This window comes from Phyllobates terribilis, unplaced genomic scaffold (assembly GCF_046119375.1).
Source record: "Phyllobates terribilis strain yellow unplaced genomic scaffold, ASM4611937v1 Scaffold_9__5_contigs__length_417890890, whole genome shotgun sequence".
In the NCBI taxonomy this organism is placed as follows: domain Eukaryota; kingdom Metazoa; phylum Chordata; class Amphibia; order Anura; family Dendrobatidae; genus Phyllobates; species Phyllobates terribilis.
Window position 1 is genome coordinate 120,365,295 of NW_027362769.1, and position 16,974 is coordinate 120,382,268.

Here is a 16,974-nt window from a genome sequence, read left to right on the forward strand (position 1 = left end):
ATTCTGGGTAATGGGTAGGCGTCCTTATGGGTAATGCGGTTAATCTGCCTATAATCAACACACATCCTCATTGTACCATCTTTCTTTCTAACCAGGACTAATGGAACTGCCCACGGGCTACAACTATCTCTGATCACCCCAGCCTCCTTCATCTACCGTAACATTCCTTTGGCACATTGATAGTGAGCTGGGGGTACAGGCCGGTACCTCTCTTTAATGGGTGGATAATCTCCTGTGGGGATATGATGTTGGACCCCTTTTACCTGCCCAAAGTCTAGGGGGTGTTTGCTAAAGACTTGCTCATATTCTTGGACCACCCGGTACACCCCATGCTTTTGGTTCAAAGGGGTGAACACCAATCCTCCATCTGCCCCTTGGAGCCATTATCCTCCGCCTGTTTGGACGGAGGCAAGGGTTCCACTGCTTTTATTGTGTTGTTACTGACAGTGAACATCTTAGCAAGGGTAGCATACCGGGGTAAATGGACCTCTTTCTCCCCACAATTCAGGATGTGTATCGGTACTCTCCCATTGCGGACATCGACTACACCCCTGAATGTCAACATGGTGGGCCTGCTATCAGATTACACGGGTTCTACCAGGGCCTGATAATCTTGACCCCTGAGGCCTATTGCTGCCCGACACCATATTAACATTTCACTCCTGGGGGGCATTGCAATGGGGAATGGATCACTCATTCTGACACTGCCAACTTCTCCTCCAGACAGCTCTACCTGTTGTCTTTGCATCCGGGCTTTGATCTCCTTCTGCAGAAGTCGTTGCTTACTGTAACTGGCAGTCTCTGCGACCTGTTGCAGCAAAACAATAATTTCCCCAAGACAATTCTCTATCACATTGGTGCCTATAGTTATCATAGGATGGCTTTCTCGGCGATCAATATCTACAATAATCATCCCTTGTGATAGCAATTCTACTCGGCCAACTTTTATGGTCACCTCTTTATACCGCACCTGAGGCAAGGGCTGACCATTGCTGGCATAGATGTTAAGATGTTCATTTGGACTGTGGGTAATGTCTGAATCAGTCCAGTATCATTTGAAAAGGATATATGGCATCATTGTCACCTGGGAACCAGTGTCCAGCAATGCGTCCATTGGAATGCCATCAAGCACAACAGGTAGGACCGGTTGTCCTCCCACATACTTGTCTCACCAGCTTTGTGGGCCTGGTCGTCTTACTCCTGGGGGTTGGCCCTCTGCCCCACGGGTTGCTCGTTTAAATTACAGAATCTTGTGAAGTGCCCCGCCTTTTGACAGCGGCTGCAGATGGGTTGTCCGTCCTGGTCGTAGCGATCGCTGTTCCTCCCTCTGGTCGGTGGAATCCTTCTCTGCCGTTGCCACGGGACGTCATCTGGACTGGAGGCCTGCTGGATTCTTTCCTTTGGAGACACTTGCTTGGCCTGCACGGTTTTGGTTAGTGTAGCCATACTTTTGGTCAGCTCCTGTACCCGAAGGCGTAGGTCTGCAGAGGGGTCATTATCTAGGGTCTGCGTGTCAGCCTCCACAGGTGCCGGAGAAAAGGACGCCACCTCCTGGTGGTATGTGATAGCTGGGCACCGGAGGGGTGCAGTGCCACTTGGGGTTGGTTCTTGCAGCACCCGGATGGCCCGGTCCTTAAATTGCGCAAAGTCCAGATCAGAGTTTTGCAGAGCCATAATGCGCAGCTGTGTCCGGTGAGCGTTAGACAGGAGCCCCTCGATAAACTGCTCAGTTAGCAATCTGTCCTCGTCTCGCACACTGTCGGGGTCTACCTGTTTAAAGGCCCGCAGCGCCTCCTGCAGGTTTAGAGCATAGTCCCTTACACTGTCCTGCACCCTTTGTTTGCACCTGTAAAACTTCATTTTAATCTCTGCTGCTGTACGGGCGTCAAAGGTATCCTTCAACCGGGCTAGTATTTCCTTAACAGTGCTTTTATCCCTGCCCGGCCAGGACTTCACCTCCCTCTGGGCTGCACCGATTAGCTGGCCTATAAGGATGCTGACTTTATGCTCCTCAGACAGGGGGTACACTTGGAACAAACTGCGCAGTCTCTCCCCAACGTCACTCAGGGTGTGCGACTCCCCTGAGTACTGGGGCAACCACGCCGCCCATGGTATATATGGCATTACAGTGCCGGCGGCCGCACCTGCAGCTAGATCCTCTCCCAGGTTGGGCATCTTCCTCACCCCTAGTGAACCTCAGCCAGGTCCTGGATTTCTGCTGACGTGCTAGTATGCTGCTCTGCCGGCGAGAGGGATCGCTTAACTGGCGGTTCCGGCTCGGGGCCTCCTGCTTCCCCTCCGCTGACGGCAAATGACGTGATGACACAGTTCAGCAAAGTCTATGGCACACAGGACCCGGTTATACCGGGCTTCGTGAATCCTGTTCGTGACGCCAAGTATGACGCGCCCCCTGGGCCGTGGGGTACTCGGTAGCCGGGCCGGTCAATGCTGGGGGATTCACAGTGGCAGTGACCCGGTCTGTGACCCAGGGCGGTCAATAAAAGGGGAAAAGTAAAAGGGGAATGAAGTTTTTATAGAGATAATGTTCGTGACGCCACCTGTGGTATGCGGCTATATGGGGCCGCTGCTGCGGTGCAGATCCTCTGGAACTGGTGGTGATGCAGCAGAGTTGGTTCAGCTCTCCACAGGCAGAGTTTAGCCCCAGGGCAGGATATAGTGATGCTATGAGGTAGATGTTGCTGGTGCGGTGTACTGCAGGTGATGGCGCAGATAATGACCAGTCCACAACTTAATGGCGGTTTCCTCTCATCTTTACTTGCGGTTGTTAAGCAGACCGGGGCGCGGGTTCTAGCTGGTAGTAGAGGTCTGGGCGGCCTGGGAGCAAGTTGGGGTTCCACCTCGCCAGGTGAAGTTGTAGGCTTTCCTTCTGCGCTAATCTCTTTGGCCCTGCTGCTTGTAGCTATGCTGCGGCTCTCGTCCCTGAGTAAAACGTCTGTTCCTCACTCGTATGGCAGGCAGCTTGGGCCTTCCTTATGTGTCGCTCCCACGTAGCGGTGCTGGGCCCTATGGTGCTGCTGTGTCGCCGGGCGTCTGGTGGGGCCAAGAGACCTGCAGTCTCCTGCCCTCCGGTTTCTGCTGCTGGGCCTTCAGTGCCCCACAACCTCAGACTCCGGTGTCCGGTTCTTCTGCGCTTCTCTCCTCTGGGGTGAGCTTGTACACAGCTCCTTTCCTCAGGTCTTCAACTCCTCTTAACTTACTACTACTACCCTGCCTCCAGATCCCAGTTGCTAAGGGGAGGAGCTCCCCTTTCTGGTCTGGAGCCAGGAAAGTGTTGTATGCTGGTATACCTGATTAGGGGACCCCTCCTTTGCTTCCAAGCATGGCATCACCCCTTGTGAGGGAGGCAATGCAACTGTGACAACCGAACCCCTGTGGTGCCACAGGCACATATAAGGTACTGGGTGAGGTTAGGGAAATGGCTTAGCGTAGAATAAAAATTGCCACAACACTATGAGCGTCTTGTACCTGTGTCTCTTTTCTGATTTTCAAAGTTGAGAGGTATGCTTATAATTATCCATAACCTTATATTGTATTAATAGAAATACCAGATCCTTTCTCTCTAGAAGATAAGGCATTGTTGGGGGTGTATGGAAGCAGCTTACTTTCTCCCTCCCATTGACAAAAATATCCCGTCTCCTTGTCTGAATGTCTGCGCCATGTTGTCATCCAGCAGCAATGTCTCATGACACTTATTAAATCTGAGCCTTCAGGTACATTAGGAATAAATCCTTAACATGGCAGTAAATGGTAAATGTCCATGATACCATAAATAGTGTCATCCCAGTGATGTACTATGGGGGGGCTACTAAATCCGACCACAGTGTGATGTAGAAGGTGCAATAAATAACAAGATGACAGAACAAATGGACCACACCAAAATCAATGGTACATGTAGCATATTACACATAACATGATTATTGTAAGGAGAAATGAGCAAATAGATTCACAATACCCTGGTCCATCTGGTGCATAGTAATTGGGCGCGGGACAAAGACGTTTGTACTGTCCTGGTCCATCTGCCATGGATGCCGAGACTGGGTGGTGAGAACCTTTTCAATTAACTCTAGTTATGAGCATTATAACCATAACTAGATGGAGGCCCAATTCTATGTCACGATGGGGGCAGGCTTTGCATTGTTGAGAATCTCTCCCCCCATGTGCTCACCCACCTATCCACTCTCTCTTTCCCCCATGTGCTGATTTCTCCCGTCTGTGCTCTCTTCTTTGACCTGTCTACCCCATGTGCTATCCCCCTTGTCTGCTGTCTCTCTCTTTCTTGTGCTGTGTTCTCCCCTCATGTGCTGTCCCGTTTGAGCTGTCTCCCCCCTGTGCTCTGTCTCTCTCCCCCTGTGCGCTTTCTCTCTCCCCCATCTGCTGTCTTCTCCTCTCATGTAATCTCTTCTTTGACCTGTGTACCCCATGTGCTCTCTCCCTTGTCTGCTCTCTCTCTCCACCAGTGTGCTGGCTTCTTCCCTCATGTGTTCTCTCGTTTGAGCTGTCTCCCCCCTGTGTGTCCTCTCTTTCCTATATGCACTCACCCCAGACCACCGCCATCTTTGTGCAGGCAGATAGCGGCGGTCACATTAAAACTGCGCATGCACTCCTCCAGTACAAAGATGGCGGTGGTCAGTGAATCATTCTACTGATGTGTGGCGTGTACGGCGTGTTCGCAACGGTGTTCTGCTGGTGCCCTAGAGGCTGGTACCACCAGCGGTTTCCATATTGAGACACCCATCACTTGGGTGTCCCAATATGGCGGTCGACAAACTTCCGCCTCTTGGAATTCTGGGATCCGGACACATCTGGACAGAACCGGATGTGAAGACGTTACAAGGTAAGTATATATTAGAATGTTCTGATTTGTTATTAATTTTTTCAGCATGAATTATTTTATCGGCTGTTTTTGTAATGTAACAACTATGCATCTAACGGAAATCTGAAGGATAACATTGTAGTCAACGTGGTTAATCGGCACCATTGGTGTCCATCATGTGATAGATCCGACACTGCCGTCATTTTTGTTATTCCTCTTCTGTGATGGACCTCCAGACCCTGAAGTTCTGCAGATCTAAAGAAACAAAGATAAAACTTTCCTTCTACTTCCAGAAGTTTTTCTATTAGCAGCAGTGAAGTTACCAGCTAAACCGGTCTATTTGGAGATTGGTACATACGCCGTACGCATGTGGCATAAATAGGGAGATATAAGTAATGGATACGCAGCCAAGAAAGAATTTCTAAACAGATACAAAGAATGACTTCAGGAAGGAGCTCAGCAGATTGTATTTCACTAGCAGCTAACTTGGGAAGACCAAACATACGACGTGACCTTTGACTGTCAGCAGCGCTCAATTCGGCCCATGATTTCACACCAAGTTCCTGGAGACGGTTTACAGTCGCCTTCCATTTCCAGAAATACCTGCAGTGAGACGTCAAGCATGGCTGCTGCGTGACTCCCCCCTAGAAAGTTCTGCTTCATGAACACTGTAGTTATATCAGGCTGTGAGGTCATGGACCTCTAGTTTATCTTTGAAAAAAATTTCTAAGTCTTAAAGGGAATGACCGACTTAAAACAAAAAATTCCCCAAAGAAAGATAATGTTCTAATAAATAAAGCTATACTGACCAGTACAGTGCCGTGTCTCTTCTCCGGTGGTCCATCATGCCAGGACCAGCAGTGGTGACGTCCCATTCTTCAGGCACCTGACCAACAATGACAGTAATTGTCCGATGATTGGAACAGGATGTCATCACTTACGGTGGGATCAAGTCCAGTCCATCGGTCTGAATACATGATAGTGCCTACAGAGGCATCTTTGCAGGGGCTTTGGAGGTGGAAGTGGGTCACGTTTACCTCTTGGCCCATTGAGCAACTGCACAGATTGCAACGATGCTACGTCCTCCACCCCTCCATCCTTGTGCACATTTGCTTTTGTATTGCAGTCACAGTCACAGCAGAAATTGCACCATTACATTAACGGGTTACTTGAAATTTGAAGTTATCCCTAAAGCTTACTGATCACAAGGGTCTGGCCACTAGGACCCCAGTGATCTCAAGAATGGAGACTTTGTAACCTGAGAACCAGTATCCTAAATGGAGTAATGGAGTGAAGGTGCACATACTCGACCTCCGCTCTATTCATTGTCTATGGCGCTGTCAGTGAAAGCCGAGAATTTTGACCCCCATTATTCATTAAGTTATCCCCTATTATTTTAGAAATAACTAATTTATGTTCACTTTTCTATGAGGCACTGACTAATTTTGCCTTTTGCACGAACATTAAAGGAGTTGTCCATCTTTGAGGAGTCTTTTTCTTAATAAAATGCATGCATTAGAGGCTAAAAATCAGTTTTGCAATTGGGTTTCATTAAAAATGTTGCACCGTCTGGCGTTTATAGGCTGTTTTTTGTCCCTGCACATACAACTTTGAAGTAGTTTGTGGCCATAAATCAATTGAGAGGAGCTCAGAAAAAAAGATAAATAAGAATTCCAAACACCCTGGTCATTCAATTTGATTGAGCTCACTGACAGATTCTCAGTTAGCTCATTCTGCAGCCACCAATAGATAGTACAACACAGAGGCTATAAAAGGCAAATGGTGTAAAATATTCAATGAAACCTAATTGCAAGAATCATTTTTTAGCCCCAAATACATGCATAAAAACTGAGACTTGAAATCAGTAATAAAAAAAACTATGCACAAATTATATTAGAAAAATAGATCATTTTTCATTATACCATAAAAAAGTTTTCTTTTGTTTTTTTTTCTTTAATTTTATGATGTGATAGAACGAGGATAAACAATCTAATTTAACAAAAAAGGTCAAATAAAAATGTAACAAAAAGAGTAAAATAGTGAATACGTCAACGAGACGTCCCGGCTTTTTGCAATGACAGAATTACATTCCATGCCCTTACTGAATAACTTCAGTAAAATGAAATTACTGGACGCTTTTCAACTCAAACAATGCTCCAATTTGCCAATTCACTTGCTTTGGCATTCCTAAATAGAAGAATATAAATGTAAAACTATAAGACAAAATGTGGAGACGATCCAACGAAGGGGCCGGAGAACGCACTAAATAAACATAATCTGAAACCCAGATCCACTTCAATTTATAAACCTATTATCCTTTTTAATGATACTGCCTCCATACCAGCTGTGACATGCTGATTCAGAGTACCTTGGGCCCTAATTTATCATTTGCATTTTTAAAATTTTTATTTTTTTTTGTCTTGTCTTTTCTTTTTGTGCTAATAGATTTGTGCCAAATTCACCAAAATGAAAGCGCAATGTTTGATGAGTTGGATCAAATTCAAAGTTGAATATTTTTTTTTTGTTTTTTTTTCTATTTAGAAAGTAAAAAGTCACAAAATGCTACCAATAAGTTTATGAAACGTTGCCTGAGTAGAAAAAAAAATTAGACTGATTTTATACTATATTAGTGGAGCACAACTTGTGCAACATTTTAAATAGTCGTAAATTATGAAAAAGACTAAAACATTTGGATGACAAAAAAAAACACTAGCATAGTGTAATAAAAAAAAACAGACGAAAACTTAGTAAATCTTGAATAAAAAGAAACCTTTGGCATAGACTAAAGAGTTATTTTGTAAGCGTGTATTTATTGAACCAACCAGTGTATAACCCAAATAAGGTTATGTTCACACTAGCCATTTTTTCAGCTTTTTATGCAAATTTAATTTTCAGCTGAATTTTATAGTACCAGCAAAGTCTATGAGATTTCAGAAATCTCATGCACACAGCTTGGTTTTTTTGTCTTCCGTATTTTGTGCTTTGCGTGTTTTTTTGCACAATAGAGCAGGTCTCTTCTTTCAGCGTTTTTTCAGCGTTTTTCACTCCTTGAAAGTAATGAGTGGTGAAAAAACAATGCGAAAAATGCAGTTATCAGATTTTGCTGTGTTTTTAGTGAAAAAAAGCTAGTACAACAGTATGTGACACTCATTTATTTTTGTGATTTTCCCAAGTTTACCATTTTGTCTTGGTCACCTGAGATGGGAATTTAGATTAGTACAGTTTAAGTAAATTAGTGATGCGTAAAAAGTAAACATTGTCTGACTAAGGTGTGAGCTTGAATAATACATGTGGCCAACCAAGGTGTGAAATTGAATACTGTCCCAGCAACTCAATGGCAGACCAAAGTGTAACAGTAAACTGTGTCCTACAAACTCAATGCACTGCCATTGGTGACCTGTGTTCATGCTTCAGTGGTGGAAGCAAAGCTGAACTTTGGGATCCTGGAAAACGCACCAAAAACACAGCAAAAAGCAAGAAAAAACAAGCAGAACCTGCTTTTTTTGCAGCTTCTTTACTGCCAAGAGAGCAGGGTTTGCTGCTGAAAAAAATGCCTAGTGTAAACTTAGCCTAATATCTCAATGTTTCAGCCTATCCGGCCTTTATCAAGGGTTGCTGAAAGTGTCGATGTCTTCAGGGGAATGGTGTGTCTTCCCCTGAAGACACTGACACTTGCAGCAACAGATATCCTTGATAAAGGCCGAATAGGCTGAAACGTTGGAATATTATTTTTGTTATACACTGGTCGGTTCAATAAATACATGCTTACAAAAGAATTCTTTGTTCTGTGCCGAAGGTTTCTTTTTATTGAAGATATACTTATTTTTTCTTTCTAAGATGACAACTTTAATACAGTTGTGCAGGTCTCCTTATAACTTTTCAAAAACCTAGTAAAATTAGTCTAGAAAAAGTACAAATTAAATAACGAAGGTGAAAATGAAAAAAAAAAGTCACTATTAGATCTATTTATACACCAGAATACAAATGTAAAAGTAATGATGGATCAGCCATTAAAAAGGTTGCCCATTACTTTTTTATCCTTGGGATAGACCATCAAAATCTGATCGGTGGGATGCAGTACCCAGCATACCGGTCAATCAGCTGTCACCAGCAGAAGTCGGAAGTTCTCAGATGCTGCCAGAACGCAGCAGTGCAGTCAAAACTCCGCCATATATACAGTACAGACCAAAAATTTGGACACACCTTCTCATTTAAAGATTTTTCTGTATTTTCATGACTATGAAAATTGTACATTCACACTGAAGGCATCAAAATTCTGAATTAATACATGTGGAATTATATACTTAACAAAAAAGTGTGAAACAGCTGAAAATATGTCTTATATTCTAGGTTCTTCAAAGTAGCCACTTTTTGCTTTGATGACTGCTTTGCACACTCTTGGCATTCTCTTAATGAGCTTCAAGTGGTAGTCACCGGAAATGGTTTTCACTTCACAGGTGTGCCCTATCAGGTTTAATAAGTGGGATTTCTTGCCTTATAAATGGGGTTGGGACCATCAGTTGTGTCTGGTGGATACACAGCTGATAGTCCTACTGAATAGACTGTTAGAATTTGTATTATGGCAAGAAAAAAGCAGCTAAGCAAAGAAAAACGAGTGGCCATCATTACTTTAAGAAATGAAGGTCAGTCAGTCCGAAAAATTGGGCAAACTTTGAAAGTGTCCCCAAGTGCAGTTGCAAAAACCATCAAGCGCTACAAAGAAACTGGCTCACATGAGGACCGCCCCAGGAAAGGAAGACCAAGAGTCACCTCTGCTTCTGAGGATAAGTTTATCCGAGTCACCAGCCTCAGAAATCGCAGGTTAACAGCAGCTCAGATTAGAGACCAGGTCAATGCCACACAGAGTTCTAGCAGCAGACACATCTCTTCAACAACTGTTAAGAGGAGACTTTGTGCAGCAGGCCTTCATGGTAAAATAGCTGCTAGGAAACTGCTGCTAAGGACCGGCAACAAGCAGAAGAGACTTGTTTGGGCTAAAGAACACAAGGAATGGACATTAGACCAATGGAAATCTGTGCTTTGGTCTGATGAGTCCAAATTTGAGATCTTTGGTTCCAACCACCGTGTCTTTGTGCAACGCAGAAAAGGTGAACGGATGGACTCTACATGCCTGGTTCCCACCGTGAAGCATGGAGGAGGAGGTGTGATGGTGTGGGGGTGCTTTGCTGGTGACACTGTGGGGGATTTATTCAAAATTGAAGGCATACTGAACCAGCATGGCTACCACAGCATCTTGCAGCGGCATGCTATTCCATCAGGTTTACATTTAGTTGGACCATCATTTATTTTTCAACAGTACAATGACCCCAAACACACCTCCAGGCTGTGTAAGGGCTATTTGACCAAGAAGGAGAGTGATGGGGTGCTACGCCAGATGATCTGGCCTCCACAGTCACCAGACCTGAACCCAATCGAGATGGTTTGGGGTGAGCTGGACCGCAGCGTGAAGGCAAAAGGGCCAACAAGTGCTAAACATCTCTGGGAACGCCTTCAAGATTGTTGGAAGACCATTTCCGGTGACTACCTCTTGAAGCTCATCAAGAGAATGCCAAGAGTGTGCAAAGCAGTCATCAAAGCAAAAGGTGGCTACTTTGAAGAATCTAGAATATAAGATATATTTTCAGTTGTTTCACATTTTTTTGTTAAGTATATAATTCCACATGTGTTAATTCATAGTTTTGATGCCTTCTGTGTGAATGTACAATTTTCATAGTCATGAAAATACATAAAAATCTTTAAATGAGAAGGTGAGTCCAAACTTTTGGTCTGTACTGTATGAATAAGGGGTGGATGTGCAGTGCCCAACCACAGCCTTTATAGAAATGTCAAAGCATTTCAGCAGAATCCGAGAACTTCTGGCTGCCGATAACAGCTGTTCAGCCGAGGTGACAAGTGTCGGTCTAACACTCATCAGATATTGATAGCCTATCCTAAGGATAGGCTATCAATAAAAAAAACCAATGGCCAATCCCTTTAAGTATTTTATCTACAGGTTACATGTTACAATATTTTACCACCAAATGAAAGATATCACTTGTCCTATCAACATAGTGTTGTTAACCAGAGCAAAAAAATGCTTAAAGTGCCAAACAACTTTTAATATTTAAGTATTTTTAAGTTGGTTTCCAGGTGCTGACACCTTCCTGATTGCTAAAATGAAGGAGTGGCAAAGAACTCAGCCAAACATGGCCTTCATTCAATATGGGCTCAATTGTAAGTTTCAGCCGTCTTCAGCCTTGACGGAGAACAACGTTTCGCAAGCACTTTAGTTTTAGCGATCGTCAAGGGTTTAAGCACCCAGATAATAATACTGATCTAAACTTCTGACACATCCCGACCGTATAGCATGTTAAATGTTTTGTGAAAGTGCAGTGACACTTTAGCCGAAAGGGGTTGTTTCCTTTCAGTAAATGAATGTTCCCGGCTGAAGTTTATTATAATAGCAACAAATTGCCCTGCTCTCTCCTTCCCCGGTTCCACCGGCGAGTCTCCGACTCTGCTCACAGGGTTTGGCATTGTCAACCGGCGCTGACATCATGTTGACAGTGCCAGCGCCCCCTTCAGAGCTGCTGAGCACAGTAATGGCTGCCAAGCTGTCTATGTGACATCCGTGCCACAGCCAATGCCAGACAGTGGGAGCAATGGTGGAGACCCACTGGTCGATCTTATGGAAGGCGAATACGGCACATTTTGTTTCTTCATAACAACCTGCAGCCGGAACAGTCATTTACTGAAAGGGAACAACCCCTTTAATGAAAGGTATTATATAAGATAGAAGATAGTTAGATATGAGATAGATAGCTAGAGATGGGATAGATAGATAGATAGATAGATATGGGATAGATAGATAATAGATAGATAGATAGATAGATAGATAGATAGATAATAGATAGATAGATAATAGATAGATATGGGATAGATAGATAGATAGATAGATAGATAGATAATAGATAGATAGAAAGATATGAGATAGATATAGTAGATAGATATAGATAGATAGATAGATAGATATGAGATAGATAGATATGAGATAGATAGATAATAGATAGCTAATAGATAGATATATAATATATAGATAATAAATAGATAATAGATAGATAGATCGATAGAAAGATATGAGATAGATACAGTAGATAGATGGGTAGATAGATTAGAGATAGATAATAGATAATTGGATAGATAGATAATAGATAGATAATGGATATGCTAGCACATAGACTAAAGCAGGACTGTAATTAATATTGTCAGAATTAATATATTCATGTTAATGTAGTCTGAAGGACGCACATCATGCATTCGCTGTTCCATTAACTCACAATGACAGTGGCTATTATACGTCAGCATTGCACCTTGTAAACAGCTATAATTCTGCCCTATATCCTCTGGAAATTACAAAGTTTAAATGCTAATCTATTTAGAAATTTGCAGTGCAGTAAATGGCTTCATTGAAAAGTCACTGACCCATGCGGATTATATTTCTAAAGTGGAGCCAAACATTTTGATTGCCTTCATATAGCTATAAAGTGAAAAGAGAAAACTCTGGGTCAGTAGTGCGGCCACTAGGGGGGGCTACTGAAGATAATGCACTATGGGAGTGGCAGGTATTGGTCCAACATCAAATTTACTCTATTATAAGTTCACATTATGGATTTGTGTCAAGATCCAAATACCTCAAAGCTAATAAATTTATTGGAGTATTCCAATCTTAGACATTTAAAGCCATAAATGGCTGCTAAACATACGTCACATCCCCGAAGCCCACCACTATCTCCAGAACTGGGGTCTCCCCCCATCTTGTCCTGCCGCTAACAGGCACATTCAAAAGGAGTATGAAGTATGGAGATGTGCCTGTTCTTCGCTCTTCATTCACTTTTCTAGGGGTCACAGAAAAAGCAGAACTCTCTTGGTCGGCTTATTCCATGGAGGTGAATGGAGATAGATATGCACATGTGTAGCCACCTCTCTGTCCATTCCCTGCCTGTATGCAGCGGCAAGTAGCCACTTTACCTGGGAGGATGTAAGTCTTAAAGACATTTTCCTACAGATAGCACATATATAAAAATCTAGTTAGATAAAGATCTATTCGAAATTTGTTATATATCCTGTGGATAAACCATACATGTCGAAGAAGAGAAATCTGCTTTAAAGGGAATTTTCACTAATCGGACAACCCCTTATCAATCCTTATGTTTCCCCCAGTAAAATAATGATATCTATACTCACCTCTGGTCCGGGCACCATTCCAACAGTTTCGGCCCTGACTCTCCCGGGGCTCACTTGACATTATGTCACGCTATCCCTGTGGCCAATCAGCACTGTCTCCTCCTTATGACAAATCAATACATCCAGAAGAAGTTCCTCTTGATGTCAATTGCGTCCGTAGGAGAGGACAGTGAAATCAGCGATGATTGACAGCAGAGATCGTGGGACATAATAATGTCAAGTGAGCCCCGGGAGAACCAGTGCCGACACTGCTGGAACGGCGCCGGCACCGAGGTGAGTATAAGGGTGCAGTCAGATGGCCATATTACTCACATAACAATCCTTGGACTGGCCATTGACTCTCCTCACCTGAGCGTGAAAGCTCCATAGAAATACATGCTGTCACACTCAGGTCAGGAGAGCCAATGGCCAGTCCTAGGATTGCGATGATGCGATCCTTGAAAGAATAATACGGCCATCTAACTGCGCCCTTAGTGTTATTATTTTACTGGGAGGAAACATAGTGATTGAGAAGGGGTTGTCCCAGTTGTAGACAACCTCTTTAAGGACTGATGCTTAGTAATGTATTCTCTGTAGTAATCTCGTATCTCACAGAAGATCTTTAGTGCCCTGCCTGCTACCAGTTGTTTTACTATAAGATTGAACCTCATGGACCATAAGGATCATATGAAGACATTCCATGACCATCAGCGAAAGTCATGAAAAACTACTAGGTGATTGTAACCGGTCTGGGAGGTGGAACCACAGAGCAACTATACAAAGGGGCAGTCCTTGTAAGGAAGCGGGTGACACCCAGGGAAGGCGGGCAGGCAGTCACAGCTAGTGACGGGGACAGTCTCTGGGTAAGAGGGCAGGAGGTCACGGCAAGTGACGGGGGCAGTCTCTTGACAGGCAGGTGGTCACGGCAAGTGATGGCTAAGCCTCCAGGTAGGCAAGCAGGCAGGTAGCGGGTGGACGTTCCCAGGTGAGCGGGCGAGAGTCTCTGGATAAGCGGGTGGTCACAGCAAGTTACGGCTGAGCCTCCAGGTAGGCAAGCAGGCAGGTAGCAGGTGAGCGCTCCCAGGTGAGCGGGCAGACGGATCCATAGACAGACTGGCAGGGCTGGTAGGCAGACTGTCGGACCGCAGGAATAACAGCAGATAGACATGAGTCAAGCAGGTATCAGACAGGAAACTGGCAGGTAACTGTTAACGGGACCTGAGGGCTGAAGCAGAGTGATGAACTATGCTACAACATTGCTCGGGCACCTCCATTTTGGAGGAGGTGCCTTATATATGGTGAGGTCCTCCGGCCATTGGCCGGGGACTCCTTAGGATGGCGCGCGTGGCCCCTTTAATAGAGGGGGAGCGCGCGCGCCCTAAGCACAGTGGCCGGGAGGCAGCGCGCGCTGCCAGCAGAGCGGGAGGAGGACGCCGGGCACGGAGCGGAGAGGTGAGGGGAACAGCGTCCCTGCCTAGCAGGAGGCAGGGACGCCGACGCTACAATACCCCCCCCTTTAGGCCCCCCCTTTTTTAGGCCAGACAGAAATTTATCAAGGATGAGAGGGGCATGGATGTTCTCCCGGGGCTCCCAAGTTGTCTCCTCAGGACCAAACCCCCTCCAATCCACTAGAAAAAAGGACTTTCCTCTTACCCTTTTGGTGGCCAGAATGTTCTCTACCTCAAACTCGTTTTCAGCGGAAACCGGAGCAGGAGGCGTACCTGTAGACTTGGAAAAAGAGTTAAGTACCACGGGTTTGAGGAGAGATACATGGAAGGAGTTAGGGATCCGCAAGTTGGCCGGGAGTTTAAATTTATAGGCCACGGGTTGATTTGTTTGATAACTTCCAGTGGGCCGATGAACCGAGGCCCTAACTTGTAGGAAGGTATCTTGAACCGGACATACTTGGACGAGAGCCAGACTTTATCTCCAGGACGGAATTGTGGAGGATCCAGGCGTTTTTTGTCAGCGTGTCTTTTCATCCGCTCGGACGACAGAAGGAGTGCGGATCGGGTACTCTCCCAAATGGAGGAGAATTCGCTAACGAGAGATTCCGCAGCCGGATTGTCCACCGAGGTGGAGACTGGAAATGGGATCCGAGGATGCAGACCGAAGACTATAAAAAACGGGGATTTGGAGGAAGATTCGCTCTCGTGATTATTGTAAGAGAACTCGGCCCATGGTAGGAGATCCACCCAGTCCGACTGGTGGGCATTAACGAAGTGCCGGAGGTAACTGGTCAGGATCTGATTGATCCGCTCCACTTGACCATTGGACTGTGGGTGGTAAGCGGAGGAGAAGTCCAGGGTGACGTCCAGCAGCTTACATGTGGCTCTCCAAAAGCGTGAGGTGAACTGAACCCCACGATCCGACACGATGTGGAGGGGCAGGCCATGGAGACGGAAGATGTGGCGGATAAAGTCTTTAGCCAACTCGGGTGCAGACGGGAGGCCAGGCAGGGGAATGAAGTGAGCCATCTTGGAAAAGCGGTCAGCGACCACCCAAATGACCGTACAACCGGCAGAGACAGGGAGATCCGTTATAAAGTCCATAGCTATATGCTGCCACAGGGCAGCAGGTACTGGAAGAGGAGGGAGGCGACCGGCTGGCAGATGTCTCGGAACCTTGTTGCGGGCGCAGGACACACAGGCTGAAACAAAGTCTATTACGTCCTTGTGCAGGGTAGGCCACCAGTAATGCCGGGTAATAAGCTGGAGGGTCTTTTTCTAACCGGCGTGGCCAGCAAGCTTAGACGAGTGACCCCAGTGTAGGATCTTCTTCCGATCAGGTACTGTTACGAACGTCTTACCGGGAGGGAGACGATTTAGAATCACGGGGGCCACCTGCATTACTCTGGCGGGATCAATGATGTGCTTAGGCTCCTCCTCTAGATCAGACACCAGGAATGATCGGGACAAGGCGTCAGCTTTGATGTTTTTGTCTGCCGGGCGAAAATGAAGAACGAAATCAAAGCGGGCAAAAAACAAGGACCACCGGGCTTGGCGCGGGTTAAGTCTCTGGGCGCTCTGGAGGTAAGCCAAGTTCTTGTGGTCCGTGTAAATAGTTACCGGGTGAAGTGTCCCCTCGAGCAGGTAACGCCACTCCTCCAGTGCCAGCTTAATGGCCAATAACTCTCGGTCTCCTATAGAATAATTGCGCTCAGAAGGGGAGAAGAGTTTGGAGAAGAAGCCGCAAGTTACCATTATTCCGGAAGACGACTTTTGGGTAAGTACCGCTCCGGCTCCAGAGGAGGAGGCATCCACTTCCAGGAAGAATTGTTTGTTGCCGTCCGGACGATGCAGCACCGGGGCGGAAGAGAAAGCCTGTTTTAAGGAAAGAAAGGCTTCCTCTGCTTCGGGCGGCCATTCTCTGGGATTAGTGCCCTTACGGGTGAGCGCAGAGATTGGGGCAGTCCGGGAAGAGAAGTGCGGTATGAAGAGGCGGTAGTAGTTGGCGAAGCCCAGGAACCGCTGAATAGCCTTCAACCCCTCTGGTCGGGGTCACTTCTGGATGGCAGACAGTTTCTCAGGATCCATTCGTAGGCCGGTCTGAGAGATTATGTAGCCCAAGAACGGAAGCGAGGTCTGCTCAAAGAGGCACTTCTCATATTTAGCATAGAGGTGGTTCTGCCTGAGCCTGAGCAGGACCTGACGAACATCCCTCCGGTGAGTGAGAAGATCCGGAGAGAAGACCAAGATGTCGTCCAGGTACACCACTACGCAGGAGTAGAGAAGGTCCCGGAAGATGTCATTGACCAACTCTTGAAAGACGGTGGGAGCATTACAGAGACCGAAAGGCATTACCAGATATTCATAGTGGCCGTCCCGGGTGTTGAGTGCCGTTTTCCATTCATCCCCCTGACGGATACGGACCAGGCTATACGCCCCACGGAGGTCCAGCTTGGTGAAGATTCTAGC

At 45.7% G+C, this 16,974-nt stretch overlaps 1 protein-coding gene across 4 annotated transcripts in view; it reads right to left on the reverse strand.

Annotated features, from left to right (window-relative positions):
- XIRP2 (xin actin binding repeat containing 2) overlaps window positions 1-16,974 on the reverse strand; it is a 238,766-nt gene that overhangs the window by 149,275 nt on the left and 72,517 nt on the right. The window lies entirely within an intron of this gene.